This window comes from Lichenostomus cassidix, chromosome 1 (genome assembly GCF_008360975.1).
Source record: "Lichenostomus cassidix isolate B80296 chromosome 1, HeHo_3.0, whole genome shotgun sequence".
In the NCBI taxonomy this organism is placed as follows: domain Eukaryota; kingdom Metazoa; phylum Chordata; class Aves; order Passeriformes; family Meliphagidae; genus Lichenostomus; species Lichenostomus cassidix.
Window position 1 is genome coordinate 37007846 of NC_139479.1, and position 14146 is coordinate 37021991.

Genomic DNA, 14146 nt, shown 5'->3' on the forward strand with positions numbered 1-14146 from the left:
CCAGGCAGGTGTCTCAGGTACCCTGGAGAATCCCAAATGGCAACTGTGAATGGCACCATAGCTACTTCTGGATGCTTCAGGTAGGGCCTGAAGTCATCAAAGGTGAGCCTGGGACACTGCTAAAGGCTCCAGTGAAGAGTGTCAAGAGCTGAAGGTGGATGGCTTGGCTAAGAGAGAGTCAAGGAGCCAAGAAGCTGCCCAGGGCAAGCCATGAGCATGGAGCTGTATGTTCTTGAGTGAAGCACTCCTGTGCAGTGAGGGGACTGCTGAGACACTGGCGTTATAAAGCTCCCATGTCAAACTCTGCCTGGACCCACTCCCAATTTACACGAATTCATAAAGCCATCAGACACATATAAACACAAATCCCATTTTCCTGCAGGATTTTTTATTCTATCCCTATTGACATTATCAAGGTTATAGAAATAACACTCAGAGAGAGAAAGAACCAAAGAAAAAGCCAGAATGTGCAAAACTATAATCTTTGGCCACCGCTAAATTATTCTCTGTCAAATTTTCTTGCCTGATGAACATCCCACTTGTTCTTTTGGTGTTCCCTCTTGGATAAAGCTAAATATTTTCCTATATTAGAAAAAAACCCCTTCAGTTTTACCATTAATCATAGAACTAAGACATTCATATGAAACAATTCATTTTATGGCGACACACTAGATTTTAAAAGGAGATATGAGAGGTTTTCCATCTTATGTGGATCAATGTTGTTGTGCAATCAAGAGAAATTTCAGTCCATTTTTCAAACCATCTGAAGTCCCATGTTTTGAAGAAAAATCATTCAGCACATATACTTTCAGCTCAAGTGGTAATTTATGATTCTGTATGACCGCAATGATATTTGTAACACTGGCCACCAAAGACTGTCACTGGGACTTTGCCAAGCAAAATGCAACAGTCTCCCATGCTAATTGCAGGTTTTCATTTAAACAAATCTGCAAGATAGGACACACTCTTTGCACGATTGAAAACTGTTCAGCAGATTTACAGTTAGTAGATAGTCATGTATAGTTGAACGTATTTAACCATTAAATCATTTCAGAGCATACAGAGGCACAGCCGTATCCTGCCACAGCAGTGTCCAGCTCAAGGATCCTAAGCAGGTTCCTGAGCTGGAAATCTAGGCTGTCTGCACAGAGAAGCAGCATCTGAACTCTGTCTATGCTGATTTTAATTTGAGTACCTATAGCAGATACCCCATGGCAGGTCCTGAAATAACTCCTCCTTTGTGTAATTCTGAGACCAAGTGAGAGGTGAATAGAATGCTAATGCTGAAATACCTGTAGACCAGCCAAGACTGACACAGAAGTAGGAAGATGGACTGCAAAGATTTCATTCTTTTGTTTAATGTAAATATATTAGTGTTTTGGCCCTGTGTGTTCAGGAATGCTAAAACACCACTCAGATATTATATTTAAAACAACTTCATTATTCACAAATGCTCCTGCATGTTTAACTTGTTAGGACCACTGTGTGTCTGATGAAGCTGAATGTGCATTGATCACAAGGTGCATGGAATATCATTTGTCCATCACATTGAACAAGTGGAAGGAATATTGTTTGTGTGTGACATTCACCAGGCACAATCTGCAGAACTGCCCAAAGAACAACAGCTTTTAGACGTCTGGCCTTTTCAACCTTCAGCTTGGGATAAGAAAAACAGTTACAGGCAGATTTGTTCTTAAACAGCAGAGATGCTGCTGGTAGAACTAAAAAAGAGTGTCACCTTTGACAAGAATGAAGGACAGAGATGCTGTTGAGAAGTCACAGGAGCACCGCTGTTGGAAGCCAAAGAAGAGGACATGATGAAAATCCTTGAAGGTGTCAGACTGTATACTGTGAAAAAATGAAAGGTTTTGCAGATATTCTTTGCATAGGCACCCACAAATCATCCAAACACATTGGACACAAGCCCAGCTCCAGGCCCCAGGACCTTGGCTGGCCTCCAAGCAGCACCATGGGCAAGTGGATCAGGTGAACTGCAGAAGCTAAGAGAAGGTATGAGAGAGTGTATAAGTATCTTCTTGCAATGAAGTTTCAGTCAACAAGAACACTGATGCTCTTCCCCTTGCAACAGCCACATCTAAGATAAATAAAATATTAAATATTAACCTGCTGAAATGTGTATACTTAAAATATAACTGTATATTAACTTTTAGGTGGAGCATTTGTGCCCCATGGCAAGACAACTTCAGGGGATTTAGCTCTGTCTTTGTAAATGATTACAAAATTTCTCTAAAACTTGTTCCTCAGACAAAAAAACTTACGGGGAACAATGCAAGGTCAACCCAAAGCTAACATGAGCACAACAAAAAATCCTTTGAACAGACCTTGAAGCTGAATGATACACCAGAGCTATTTACTAGTGAGATAGGCAGTGCATGTGCTTGATGACAATAATAATGCTGTTATCAACATGGAAACGCTGGGTTTAAACTTAATCTTTTCCCTGATAAACTCTCCCTTTTCCAGCTCAAGGATTTATAGCTAAAAGCATTTCAGACTCAAACAGGACCAAACTGTGTATCAGTTTGTCCCATTTCTGTAAGGATTGGAAGACAGTGCATGTTAAATGCAAATGCCTAAAGTCCAGACACCAAGGAGCAGAGTTGAAGGATCTAAGCAAGTCTCTGGGGAGCCATAAAGTGAATAAAAAGCCAGTGCAGCCAACCGTGCTGAGAGCTGGCCCAGGGCTCAGCAGCACTCCATGCTCATAGAGCAGTAGCTGAGGCAGCAGAAGTGGGGGGAAAAAACCATCCAGTTGCAGCAAACCAGGGGAAACAAAACTAATGAGCAGATACTTAGTGTTCACACAAGGTCCGTAGTCTTGTACGGAAAATAAAAGTCTTGCACTAAAACGTTCAAATAGGGTCCTTTGACCTTTTTCAGTAGTGTATGAAAAGCCTTTTGCTCTTCCCTAAGATGCACATTTATTTTGAAAATCATAGAAAAATATATGCTTCTGTTTCCAATTTTTATGGTGTTGCAGAATTTTTTGTTAAATTATCACTAATTATTGTAATCAGTCATAGGAATGTCATTTCATTTTTGCTGATAGAAGGCACATTCAAAACAGCTGAAATCAGAAATATGTGTCTTTTACATTCACTTTTCAGTAGTTTATCCATTATTTCAGAATTTTCCCCAGCTTACTGAAGTGAGAGACTTCCGTGACCAAAGCCGGTGATTATCATGGGATGACAAAAATCTAAGTAAAAGGTGAGCCACAGCTACAGCAGGAGAGGTGGAGAGACAAAGACAACTCTGCTTCCCACAAACGGAGAGTCAATCATTGAGGGATCAGTCAACGTTATGCAATTAGGCCATTAGTGCCTGAATATATGCTTTGCACTGGACTGCAGAGGTACATGGAGTTTTCTCCAATGTCCAGGAAAAGAAATGGCAGTGCTTTTCTGGTCTTCTACTTTTGACCAGCCTATGATGAGGAGGAAAATTAGTACATAATGCTTGGAGAGCAAAATTCCTTTCCTGACGGTAAGAACAGAATGTACAAATCCTCATGTGGGTTTTGTTGTTGATTTGCCAGTAGTAACATTCAAGTTGTGACATGCAGCTTTACAATACAGTAAAGTTTATTTTGTATAGATTTTTTTATTAAAAACTGCCTCCCAGGTCGCATTGTTAAATATTGGACTAGTCTCAGCTAATCAATAAATACAGCTGCAGGAGAGGAGAGCTGTCAGATCTGTAAGCAAGGAAAACAGTTTTCACCTGGTTTGAGCACCAGGGATTGCCTCATCTTTCAAATGTCCACTAACAAGTGATTAGGATGTGCTCATTGGAGTAAAAAGAGTTTGCTAAATAAAATTTACTCTCTGTGGCATTTAATCTGCTCTGCTTCAAAACAGAAGCTGTCGTGTCACCATCAACATACTTGGTATGAGACAGTCCTAGAGCACCCAGGAGGAATTTGGCCCTCTCAGCTGAGAAGAGCAAACCCTAGACTTCCCCTGTCAGCTGTCCAGTGTCCATCAGTAACAGTGCCAGGCTGAAAAACAGGTTGAAGAAAGCTGTGCTTTCATTTTGTGTCACTGACCACCAGTTTGAGCACTTGTCTAATATGCAGCATATTTTGCCTCCAGGCCAAAGGCTTCAGAGTTGTGTCTTCCCAGTTCTTCTTGTTAGATGTGAAAAAAGAGAGCATTGTCCCACATTAGTACTTGTGGAGAGAACTTCCCCCAAAGCAGAGGCAGCAGGAGTAACATCACATCTCTTTAAAAAGCCCCTAAAAGTATACAGTATAAATCCATGCAAATATAAACATTAAAAAAATCTCATGGAGCAGCTGGTCAACAGATGTAACAAGCCTCATATAAAGCAAGGAGACTTTCACCATTACTTTCAAATTTTTTATGATACAATACCTGCAGATATACGTGGAAGATTTTCATATGCCTTTTCAAATTAAGGCAGAATTCCTTCTGCATCCAAGAATCCTTGTCCGTCTGCTGGACTTCCTTTTGGCCATGTTTTGCCATGACCCTAGCCATACACAGGTTTACAGCATGTTTCAGAAGAGATTTGGCATCAAGATTTACCTTTTAAAAGGTACCCTTTGAAGGCAAAATAGGTAGCAAGGGAGAAAAGAAATTTGCTTACTGTCATGTTTCACAGAATAATATATTTTCAAATAGGTTAGAAAAGTATCAGCAACATCTCCATGAAAGCCTGTTTTTAGGAGATTATAACCCTCTGTGTTTTTTGGATCCTTTTTTTTTTCCAGGGGTCGGTGCAGAGACACAATTTACTAGAGCATAGTTCAGTTTTATTTCAAGTACACAGTGCTAACAGGAGCCCATAATAAGCACTGCTCATTCCAGTTCCCCTTATAATGATATCCTTGACACTTCCAATAGCAATGCATTAAAACCAAAGTGGGCCAGCCCTACATGTGATAAACAGAGCACTGTTCCTACATTGTAAATCATCAAGGGATTCTTTACAACAAGGCTTAACGTTTGAAACTGTTTATAAGGGTTCCTCATTTTTCTCTTTTAATTAAAAATCATGTACCCTGATGCATGAATTCAGACTGCTAAGGAGAGTAAAAGTAAGCATTTGCACAGTCACAAAAGCAAGACCTCAGAGTGAGAAGTCCTTGGACACACTCCTGGTGCCCCTGCTAAGGCTAGCCTGCATTTTCTGATGCCAACCACAGCAGAATAAGAACTTGCAGTAGGAGTAAATGGCAAACACTGGAGGATGGATTAATAGCTCTGTGGCACTTTGAAGTCTACATCCAGTAGTGAAAATGAAGTGCAGTTAAACACCAAGTATCATAGAAGGCACCAAATATTATTCTTTCCCAGTTCACTTCAAAAGTGAGTTTAGAAGTTGAAGTGGGGAATTAACTTCAGACTGGAGGTCTGTATTTAGACCTAGCAAGAAATCATTGAAAAGAAAGAATGGCAACCCTGAGACGCAAATGAAATGAGCTGCCAAGCAGATTTTTCACAGTCATGATAATTATTTTTGAAATCTCACAGCTTGATTTTCTCTAAGTAGAAAGCAATTCTCCTCACTATTCTCTTTCATGACAACTTGGGCATCAGCTTCCACAAAACTGTTTTTCACTTGCAGTGGTATTGTTAATTATTATAATGAGATATGCAAGTATCTAAGGCTTAAAAAAAATCCAGATATGGTGCCTCATTGTCTGTTTAATTAGAACACAATAAAGTGTAGAATTTATCCTTTTCAATGTTTTGCAGACAATTTTCACACATGTGGTAAGTCTGTTAGAAATTTCATGCACAGCTAGATTTAAAGCTTCCCTGATGTTTGTCAGATCCAGCTGAAGTAGTGATTTTGTGTTGTAGCTATAATTAGGTGGCATATTGCCATGATCTTCCCTTTTTCTCTCTTCTTTTTTGCAACTCAGATGTCAAAGCAAATTATTGATCAGCTGTGAGATGTAAGGTCGGTTATAGGAAAAAAGTTAAACCTAAATTTTCATTAGTTTTTCATTTAAATTTATAAGTTCCTGAAGGATATTCTCATGCAGACAAACTGTGATTCCCACTCAGCTCCTGTTGTTCTCTCATCCTAAGGCAGTCTGGCATTGAAATGTTCTCACCTGGGAAGTAATTCCTTGTTTCAGTCGGGGTCTTGGTGACTGTGTGTCCTCCTTGTGAGAACTATCACCCATTTTGGCTTTTTTAATTCTTCTGACAACAGAAAAGGCAAGAAAATGGAAAGAAGGAGAAATAGTCTGCACAGTGAGAGCTGGCCAGTGTGCCTGGGTGCAAGCAAAGTGCAACCCTTGAGGAGAGCAGACCATGAGATCAACCCCCACCAGCCCAAGGAGCTGTCTGCTAATCTTTTGGGCAGCCATGGGCACCTTGTGCTGGCAGATGCTCTCACAGCTGCTTCTCAGGGTCATGTAGAGACATGGTTAGAAAAACTGACTCTCCTCCACTTCTGCATAGCTTTTCTAAATCAAGGGCAGGAGGTTCTGGTAGGGGATCTAGGAGATGTCCTTCTGCCATTTCCAACTGTGTCTGAGCTCCAAGTACTCAGATGAGAGATGGGGTGGGATTGACTGAACTTCTTCTGTTTCTTCCCTTCACCACCAGCAGCAAGGAACACAACTGATCTCATCCTCGGGTAGACATTTAAAACAGTAGAAGCAAACCACATTTGGGAATGTGCATTTCAAACATGCTTGGGAAGTCTTCTATCTAGCAGGAAATGTACAAAAAGACAACATAAGTGTGCAAGATAAGTCCCAGTCGAGTCCAGAGATAATGGTCTAATCCTCTCCTGCACACACTGCAAATGTTTTGGGAAATATACATTCATTGGTACCTTTCATAATGGCAGACACAAAGTGGAAGTAAAAAATCATTTACTTTTGCTTTCATTTTAAATCCCTTTGCTGTGGTGTTTAGAGCTTTGTTTCTTTCATGCAGAAGGTGAGGGGGGGGAAATTACACTTCCCATTCAACAGCAGAATTTTGCATTTCTTTTAATATCTAAATATTTAACTCTAAATGCTTCTTGATAACAAAATTATATTTTAATTATATAACTATTATTTTATTAAGGTAATTTTATTGATAATGTTAAATAATAGTTCTCTTAGTAATATCTAAATTTCTGATTTCCACCTCAGTTTTCAATTTCTTCAATGATTCTGCTTGCATCACAATGGCTCAGATAGTTACAGTATTAATAATTTGAAGATTTCAGCAGTGGTAAATCCAACCCTCACAATCTTGAGACTTGTCTGAAACCCAAAAGTAGTTAACTTTCTTCTTTTCTGCTTTTGAGCTTATTGACTCAGGTTTGAACTCCTGCAAGTTGTACTGGGTCAAATGAATGCCTTTCTGCCTCCTTTCTTTGCAGTACCCATCCCTCTGGTGTGACTGCACTGACCAAATACCATGCCTGTCTTGCAGGGTGAAGGGCAGTGGCAAATAAATCCTAACAAGAAAATCTTACCACAAAGTTATGTGATGTTTAAGCAGTTACACTATGACAACACCACCTCCCTGAGCCGCAGCTGTTATTTCCCACTCCAAACACAAGCAGACTAATGATTTGCCTCCTCACCTCTTTCTTCATACCTCTGCGGCTTGTCAGTGAATCCAGCACTATTTCTAACATTACTGCCGTCTTGCTTTCAGTCTCCTGCTGAACAGCATGTCAGTAGGTGGCAGCCCATGGCTCATTAAGGCGGTTCTGCGGTGCTAAATTCATAGCACAGTCTGGATTTACAGCTTTTTCAGTGGACAATTTATTATTTTAATGCCTTTTTCCACCGTCTGTTATACTGGGAATGATGGAGACTAGCAGTAATGTGTCTAAATCCAAATTTTACTGCAAATTGCCCGATTTTATGTTCTCTAAACTGTGGCCCACAGTCAGACATTATTATTCACCATGTACAATGTGTAGTGAAAGATTGGCTGGATATGTATGATCACGCATTACTGCAGTAACTCCCATGGGGAATTGTGAAGAGCAGTTCAGGATACACCTCTCAGCAATTTTTTAACATGGAAAGATCTCTTTGTTTGTTTTTGAGAAGGAATGAAAAATAAAAGAATAAATTTCTTCGTGATCTTTTCATTCTGAGAGGACCTTCCAGAAACGTGTCCAAAATTGTGCGTGTAGCAACCAAAGTCCCAACAGCTAGAAACAAGTCCTGTTAATTGCACACCCTCAGTGACTCAAGAACAGAACATCCTCAGCAATCAGAGAAAATGCCTCTACTGCCCATGCAAGGTAAGTAAAGCAGGGATGTGAGATTCTACTGAAGCAATGGTACACACAGCATAAGCATGTGAATGATTGCGTGTATGTGTCCATATGTACCCTCTTTCTGAGTTTTTGTCACACCCACTGCTACGTGGTCAAATCTTGTCAAAGTGGGTTGGGAGGATGATTCATCCTCACTGGTGGATAGCTCAGACCTGACAAACTGTTCATTTGGGGGTGTTTTTTTAAAGTTTATAATGTTAAAAATAGGAATGTGCAAGTTGCCTCATGGGATGGCCACATCTCCAAGTTCCCAGCAGAAACAGGTTCCAGCAGAGCAAGGTACAAATGCAATAGAGAATTTCCTGGCTGGGAGAAGGATCCTCAGGACAGCCCCAGCAGGCTGGGAAAAGGGGGAGAACAGGAAGGTGTGTCTGACCTGGCAGAAAGGGAGCCAGGCTTGTAGAGCAGAGGCAGTTTCTCCTTCCCTTGTCTTGAGTAGAGCTGCTATGATAGACAATGAGGGCAATCCTTCTGCCTCTGTGTGAGCATGAAACATGGAAACAGGTTCATTTTTACAGTGGAAATGTCCTGGCAAATACCATTTCAGCATTCCTGACTTTGTTGGCAATGTTTTGAGCATTGCAGCAGCCAGAAGATAAGGCTCACCTGTTCTGATAAGCAGAGGATTTCCTGCAGCCCATATGACTGATGTGCCTGAGCCCTGAAGCTGAGCAGGACTCTGACCACAGCTTGGATGACAATGACACCTGCACAACCTTCCTGCACTTCAAAATCATCCCAGCAGAGACAACATATTCTAGGAAAGTTCAGAGGAACAAAAGAGAAACAACAAAATAGGTTACCAGGACTGACCTTACTAAGGGGGATGAGAAAGCGAGAGACTGAATTGTTATTTCAAAGGCAACCTGCCATGAAGGAGCCAAGAAAGGACTAGGTAAAACTGTTGGCACAGATTGACACATCCAGTTATCACTACCACCCCCCTCTCTTATGTTTCATGACCCACAATTGCACAAGCCTAGCACTGAACCAGGCTCAGAAGCATACACAAAGTCTTGCTTTAACCTGCTCATCCCCACCATCTAGAAGTCGGGTGAATTACAGTTACTATTTTGGTTAGGATTGATATTGATAGAAAGAGCAGGAAGACCATGAGCAGGCTGAAACCTCCCAGACCCAGTAGGTTTTGGTAATTGTTGTCAGATATGCCACTGTGGTGGACAGAGGTCAGCGTGAGATAGTGGGTGCCACACAGCCTTGTGGAGACTGACCTGCATTACAGACTCCTTAGGGTGATCTAGGAGGGGAAGGCAGCTTATCCCATGGCTGTCCAATATCCCTGTTAAACGTATGGTAACTAGAAAAGCTGCAGTCCTGGAAAAACAGGGAGGTACTGGTAAACAGACTGGAAATATTGGAGTGCCTGAGAAAAGGCAGACTTCATAGCACTCAGCAGGAAAACCATATTTGACTGACAAGAAAACAGTGACAGGAGTGCAGAGGCTTGCCCAAAATCACTCAGGCAGGTTCAGATAATTAGTGAAGTTGAGCTTTGAGTAACTTGTCCTGTGTTTGGACCTGCTTCTCCCAAAGATGTTGGTGTGGTATAAAGGAAAGACTGATGGATAATGTCTTTCAGATGCCAGGTCTCCTGTTTAAAGCATGGCTGGTTTTTGTAGAGTTGTCAGCCACAGTTTTTAATCAGGAGCTAAAGAGCTGATTTTCCAAATTAGATTTGAGGTTAGGATCAAATGTTAACTTTTCTAAAAAATTTCCCTTTGAGTTCTCCTACAGCAAAATTCTTGCTGCATATCCCTTAGAAACTACCGTCCCTTCCTCTGAAATACTTCTTCCAGTCTGATATTCTAACTGAATGGCAGAAAAAGGATGTAAACACATAACATTTTGAAAGCAACAGAGTTGGTTGGTGAGGTGTTAAATGCATGATTTCTGTTTTCACTCTGGAAATGAACGAAGGAGAATTCTCAATAGTGAGCAGGAGCACCAGTGCCCACCTGACCTTGGGGCTCTCCCTTCTGTGCACGCCTCCAGACCCATCTGCACACATTGCTCCCTCCTCCAGGGATAACTGCTGCACCTGGAGACTTCCCTGAACCTTCTTCCACGGGAACATACAGACTCAGCTCACACTCTAGATTCAGCCCTTTTTTTCTAGCAGCCTTCTTCAGACCTCTCTGAGCAAAACTGGTGCTACTGCTCTCTGCTTCTCTCTGATGTGACTCAAGCACAGCCTCACACAGTAGAGGGAAAAATGTAGACCTCAAATAAGGCCTCTTCCCACACTTGACTTTCAAAGAAATAAGCCCCGAAGGCTGGTAAATCAGATGAAAATCCAAAGTCAGCATTCTAAATGTCTCAAATTTCTGCCAGCTGGAAGCAGTAGAGCACATACCTTAACCCTCACATGGTGTCCTTTGTACCAACCTCTCCCTTCTGTCTATAACCCTGTGGAGACAGGCTTGTGACAGGAAAGGATTTAAGTAACAACTTTGTGTCAGAGGGGCTTTACCTCTTATGGTACCAATGCCCAAACACAAGAGCAGCAGTGAACCTATTCCTCTATTTTTCCACTTTCCCCAAATGTCTTCACTAACATTTTTACCCTGCACATCTTTTGTGCATGGGACACATGCAATGAACTGTTCTGGAACAACATTTCTCTATCCTCCTTCAAACTCAAGCTCAGGACTCAATCCTACTGTCATATTGATACCATTTACACACACATGAAGTCGAATATGTTGATATTAACCTCCTAACAGCTCCTTGGAGGAGTGACAGGTGCTGTGTGTGTCCATGAAGACACTAAATAACTCTAGCTGATAGCACCAGCCTTACCTAAGCAGAAATACTCCTGAAAGAGGAGTTGGGGGAAATTGTGAAAACCCCATTCATAACCATTTTGAGCATTCTAAACAAAGAGGCTTTTTGGACTTTCTGTCACCAGAAAATAAGGCAACACTGATCTGAAATGGAAACATCAAAGTCTCAAGGCCTTTCCAAATTTGTTGCCTTTTTGTTTAGGTACAGACATAAAGCCAGCAGCTGCAAGTGCTGCATGCTCCATCCCTACCCCACACACCTTGCAGGGCTGCTGTTCTCTGCTCGAGCCAGTTGCAGGCATGACATGCAGACTGAGTGCAGTGTAAGCACATATGCAGACAGAAGAATCCAGGGGACTCCACTCCATCATTGGTCATCTTTTATCTTAATCCACCACACACTTTTTGTGCAAGCCTATTAGCCACACTTTGCATCATCAGTGTCCAGACCTGCCTGAAGGTTATTTGCATTTAGTATCAGATGTCAATACACATAACAAACAACCAACACTTCAGCATGCGTGACTTTTCTATTAAATTGGCTTGTTACCACCTCAAAGAAAAAGATGTGAGTGACCACAGCTTCTCTTTGAAATGCACATTTGTGACCTTTTCTGTCGTTCTGTTGCCAGCTTGCCTCCCTTACAGCAAATGTCTTCCCCGGGGAAACAGGCAGATTGCTCCAAGCCAAGTCTCTCATGTTGCTGATAGCACAGCTCCTCTTACTCACCACAGGACATGACTGTCACCTAAAGGTGAGTTGGGAGGTGCCAACCCTCTTTGACACATGCTTTCTTCTGCACAACTGAAAGGAGGAAGAGAGGGGGAATCCCCTCTCTGCTAAATTGTGAAAGGAAAATGAGGCTTGTACCTAGCATAGGATGAACCTAGGCTTCAGGGCTTTTAGTAGTTGTTAATCTCCTGGAGCAGATTCTCAGTGTCTCTGTATTTTCCCTTCCTTGTATTTTTTATATTAACTGTTGATTCACTGTCTTTAGCCAAAGGCTTTTTTGAGGCAAGATCTGTATCTTCAAGTGACAGATCTCCAAGCTGCAGCTATTAGAGTACAAAAGATAGGAAACTTTGTAATCATTCTGGTACAAGAACTTAACCAATTCTGAGTGTTTTGAAAAGTTTTTACATTCTTCAGCCATATTCTTATGCACCATTTGAAGTTAGGGACATAGCTATGCCTGAGCATATGCTAAAGTGCTCTGCTGCAGGAAACCATTTTGTGTAATACTGCCAAAATTTCATTCTTCCCAAGCTGGCTTTAAACTGGATGGCTCGATAGCTGATGGCAGGACTGCTGCAACAGCACAGAGCTCAGGGCAGGATAAAAGCCAAAAGTCGAACCACGTTTTGACATAGATTTTGCAGCCTTTTTTGGTGTCTCTGCTGCACCTGCAGCAGGTCACAAGTTTCAGTGAAGGTAGCTCAGTGCTTGTTACAGTGCCAGTTACAGTGCTTGTATATGCATCAGTAACCAGGAGTAATGAGAGCTGGTTTTAGGTCCTGGTGCACCAGGGCTTTGCTGTGGCTGAGTATGTCATCTGCCTGCTGGGAGGCAGATGCTGCACTTTTACTGTCTGCAGGGGCAAAGAAGGACAAAGGTGGAATTTTGAGAAACCACAAAACTCCAGTAATTATGTATCCTGCATCCTCATGGTATAGACCCCCTAAAGAGGTGGCCAGATAAGGGAAGCAGATGCTTCAGATAACAGTCTCATGAGGCTGGAAAAAATTCGTGATAGAAAAAATCCTTGCCCATGTAAAGATAAGAGGATAGGCATTAGCCCAGTGCCTTCTCTCTCACACTGAGAACTTGAAATCTTCACAGCATGTAGAGGAGCACGTGGGAAGTGGACTCCTACACTATTTGCTCAAAATACATTCCTAAACATACACAATTTGAAAAAAAAATGTGCAAAAATATGGCACATTTTTCAATGGGTTTTTTTGTTTTGTTTTTATCCCACAGTTTTCACACTGTAAACACAGCAAAGAAAGTCCCAGAATACTCAATCTTTAAATCTTTCCCTGGTCAGTTGTTAATTGTTTTTAGGGGTTTATGGAGGGGTTTTTGTTTGGCTTGGGTTTTTTGGGCTTTTTTCTGTAGAGCTAGAGTGACCTCCAGTGGCCGAAAGAAGTCTTTCAAGCTTCTAGACTTATTTTAGGAAAGGTAAAACTACCCCTGATTGTTATCTATGTGTGACAGCTGAGTCTGGAAATGGAGACAGAAACTGGATCCCCGTACTTCAAGATCAAAGCTGAAGACTAACTATCACTGTTATCTCGAATTAAGTAACAGGAGAAAAGTTTAAACTATTCATTATCTAGCCATTTCTTTAGCTGGTATGCTTTTAATTAAACAGAGCTTGTTTATCTATGTGTAAATCCTTCTAGCAGCACCTCTGCATCTAGAGTTTAGTGGGATAAATTTCATGCCTCCTCATCAAACGTGAACCCAAGTATTAAAAAAGCCCATCAAATATTGTAAAATATGGGAAACTCCAAGTTGCAAGAATTCACAACTAAAGTGTGAGAGAAGAGTGCAGAAACACATATACTAATCATTAAATACTTTCTGGTACTACAGTTCAACAGCTATATCTATTTCAGCTTCTGATGTGTGCAACAGCTTTGTTCAGCCCCATGCTGGCCAGATGAACATTCATGGGGGAAGGGATGCAATGGTGTAGCTCTTCACATACCCCACAGTATGCTAAATGCTACCCTCTCAGTATCCCCTGCCACTCAGTGCCACGTGTGCAGACAGATTGTCAAACCAGCAAAATCAGCCTCCTCACACATGGCTGGAGGTGGGAGATACCACCTTGCCCAGCCCTCATTTTCGTAGGTAACATTCTTCATTATGGTTTCAAGGCTACTAAAACACTGCCAGGGTTTCCAAGGGCATATACTGATACAGTCGGTAGCCTGATTGTTGGTAGGCATAAATGAAAAAGTCTGGGTTTAAGATGAGATCAAATAATGCAAAAGCAACCCTTAATGGTCCTTTTCCAAATGGTGCTATGGAATTC

General features: G+C 41.5%; 1 long non-coding RNA gene across 1 annotated transcript; it reads right to left on the reverse strand.

The window, feature by feature from the left end:
* Nucleotides 1–366: 366 nt before the first annotated feature.
* LOC146444538 (uncharacterized) lies at nt 367–11863 on the reverse strand. Its single transcript, XR_014851083.1, has 5 exons — nt 8905–11863; nt 8675–8775; nt 6110–6713; nt 4398–4586; nt 367–1848 (listed from the first exon to the last, which is right to left on the reverse strand). It is a non-coding gene; the product is annotated as an uncharacterized LOC146444538 (long non-coding RNA).
* Nucleotides 11864–14146: the final 2283 nt, after the last annotated feature.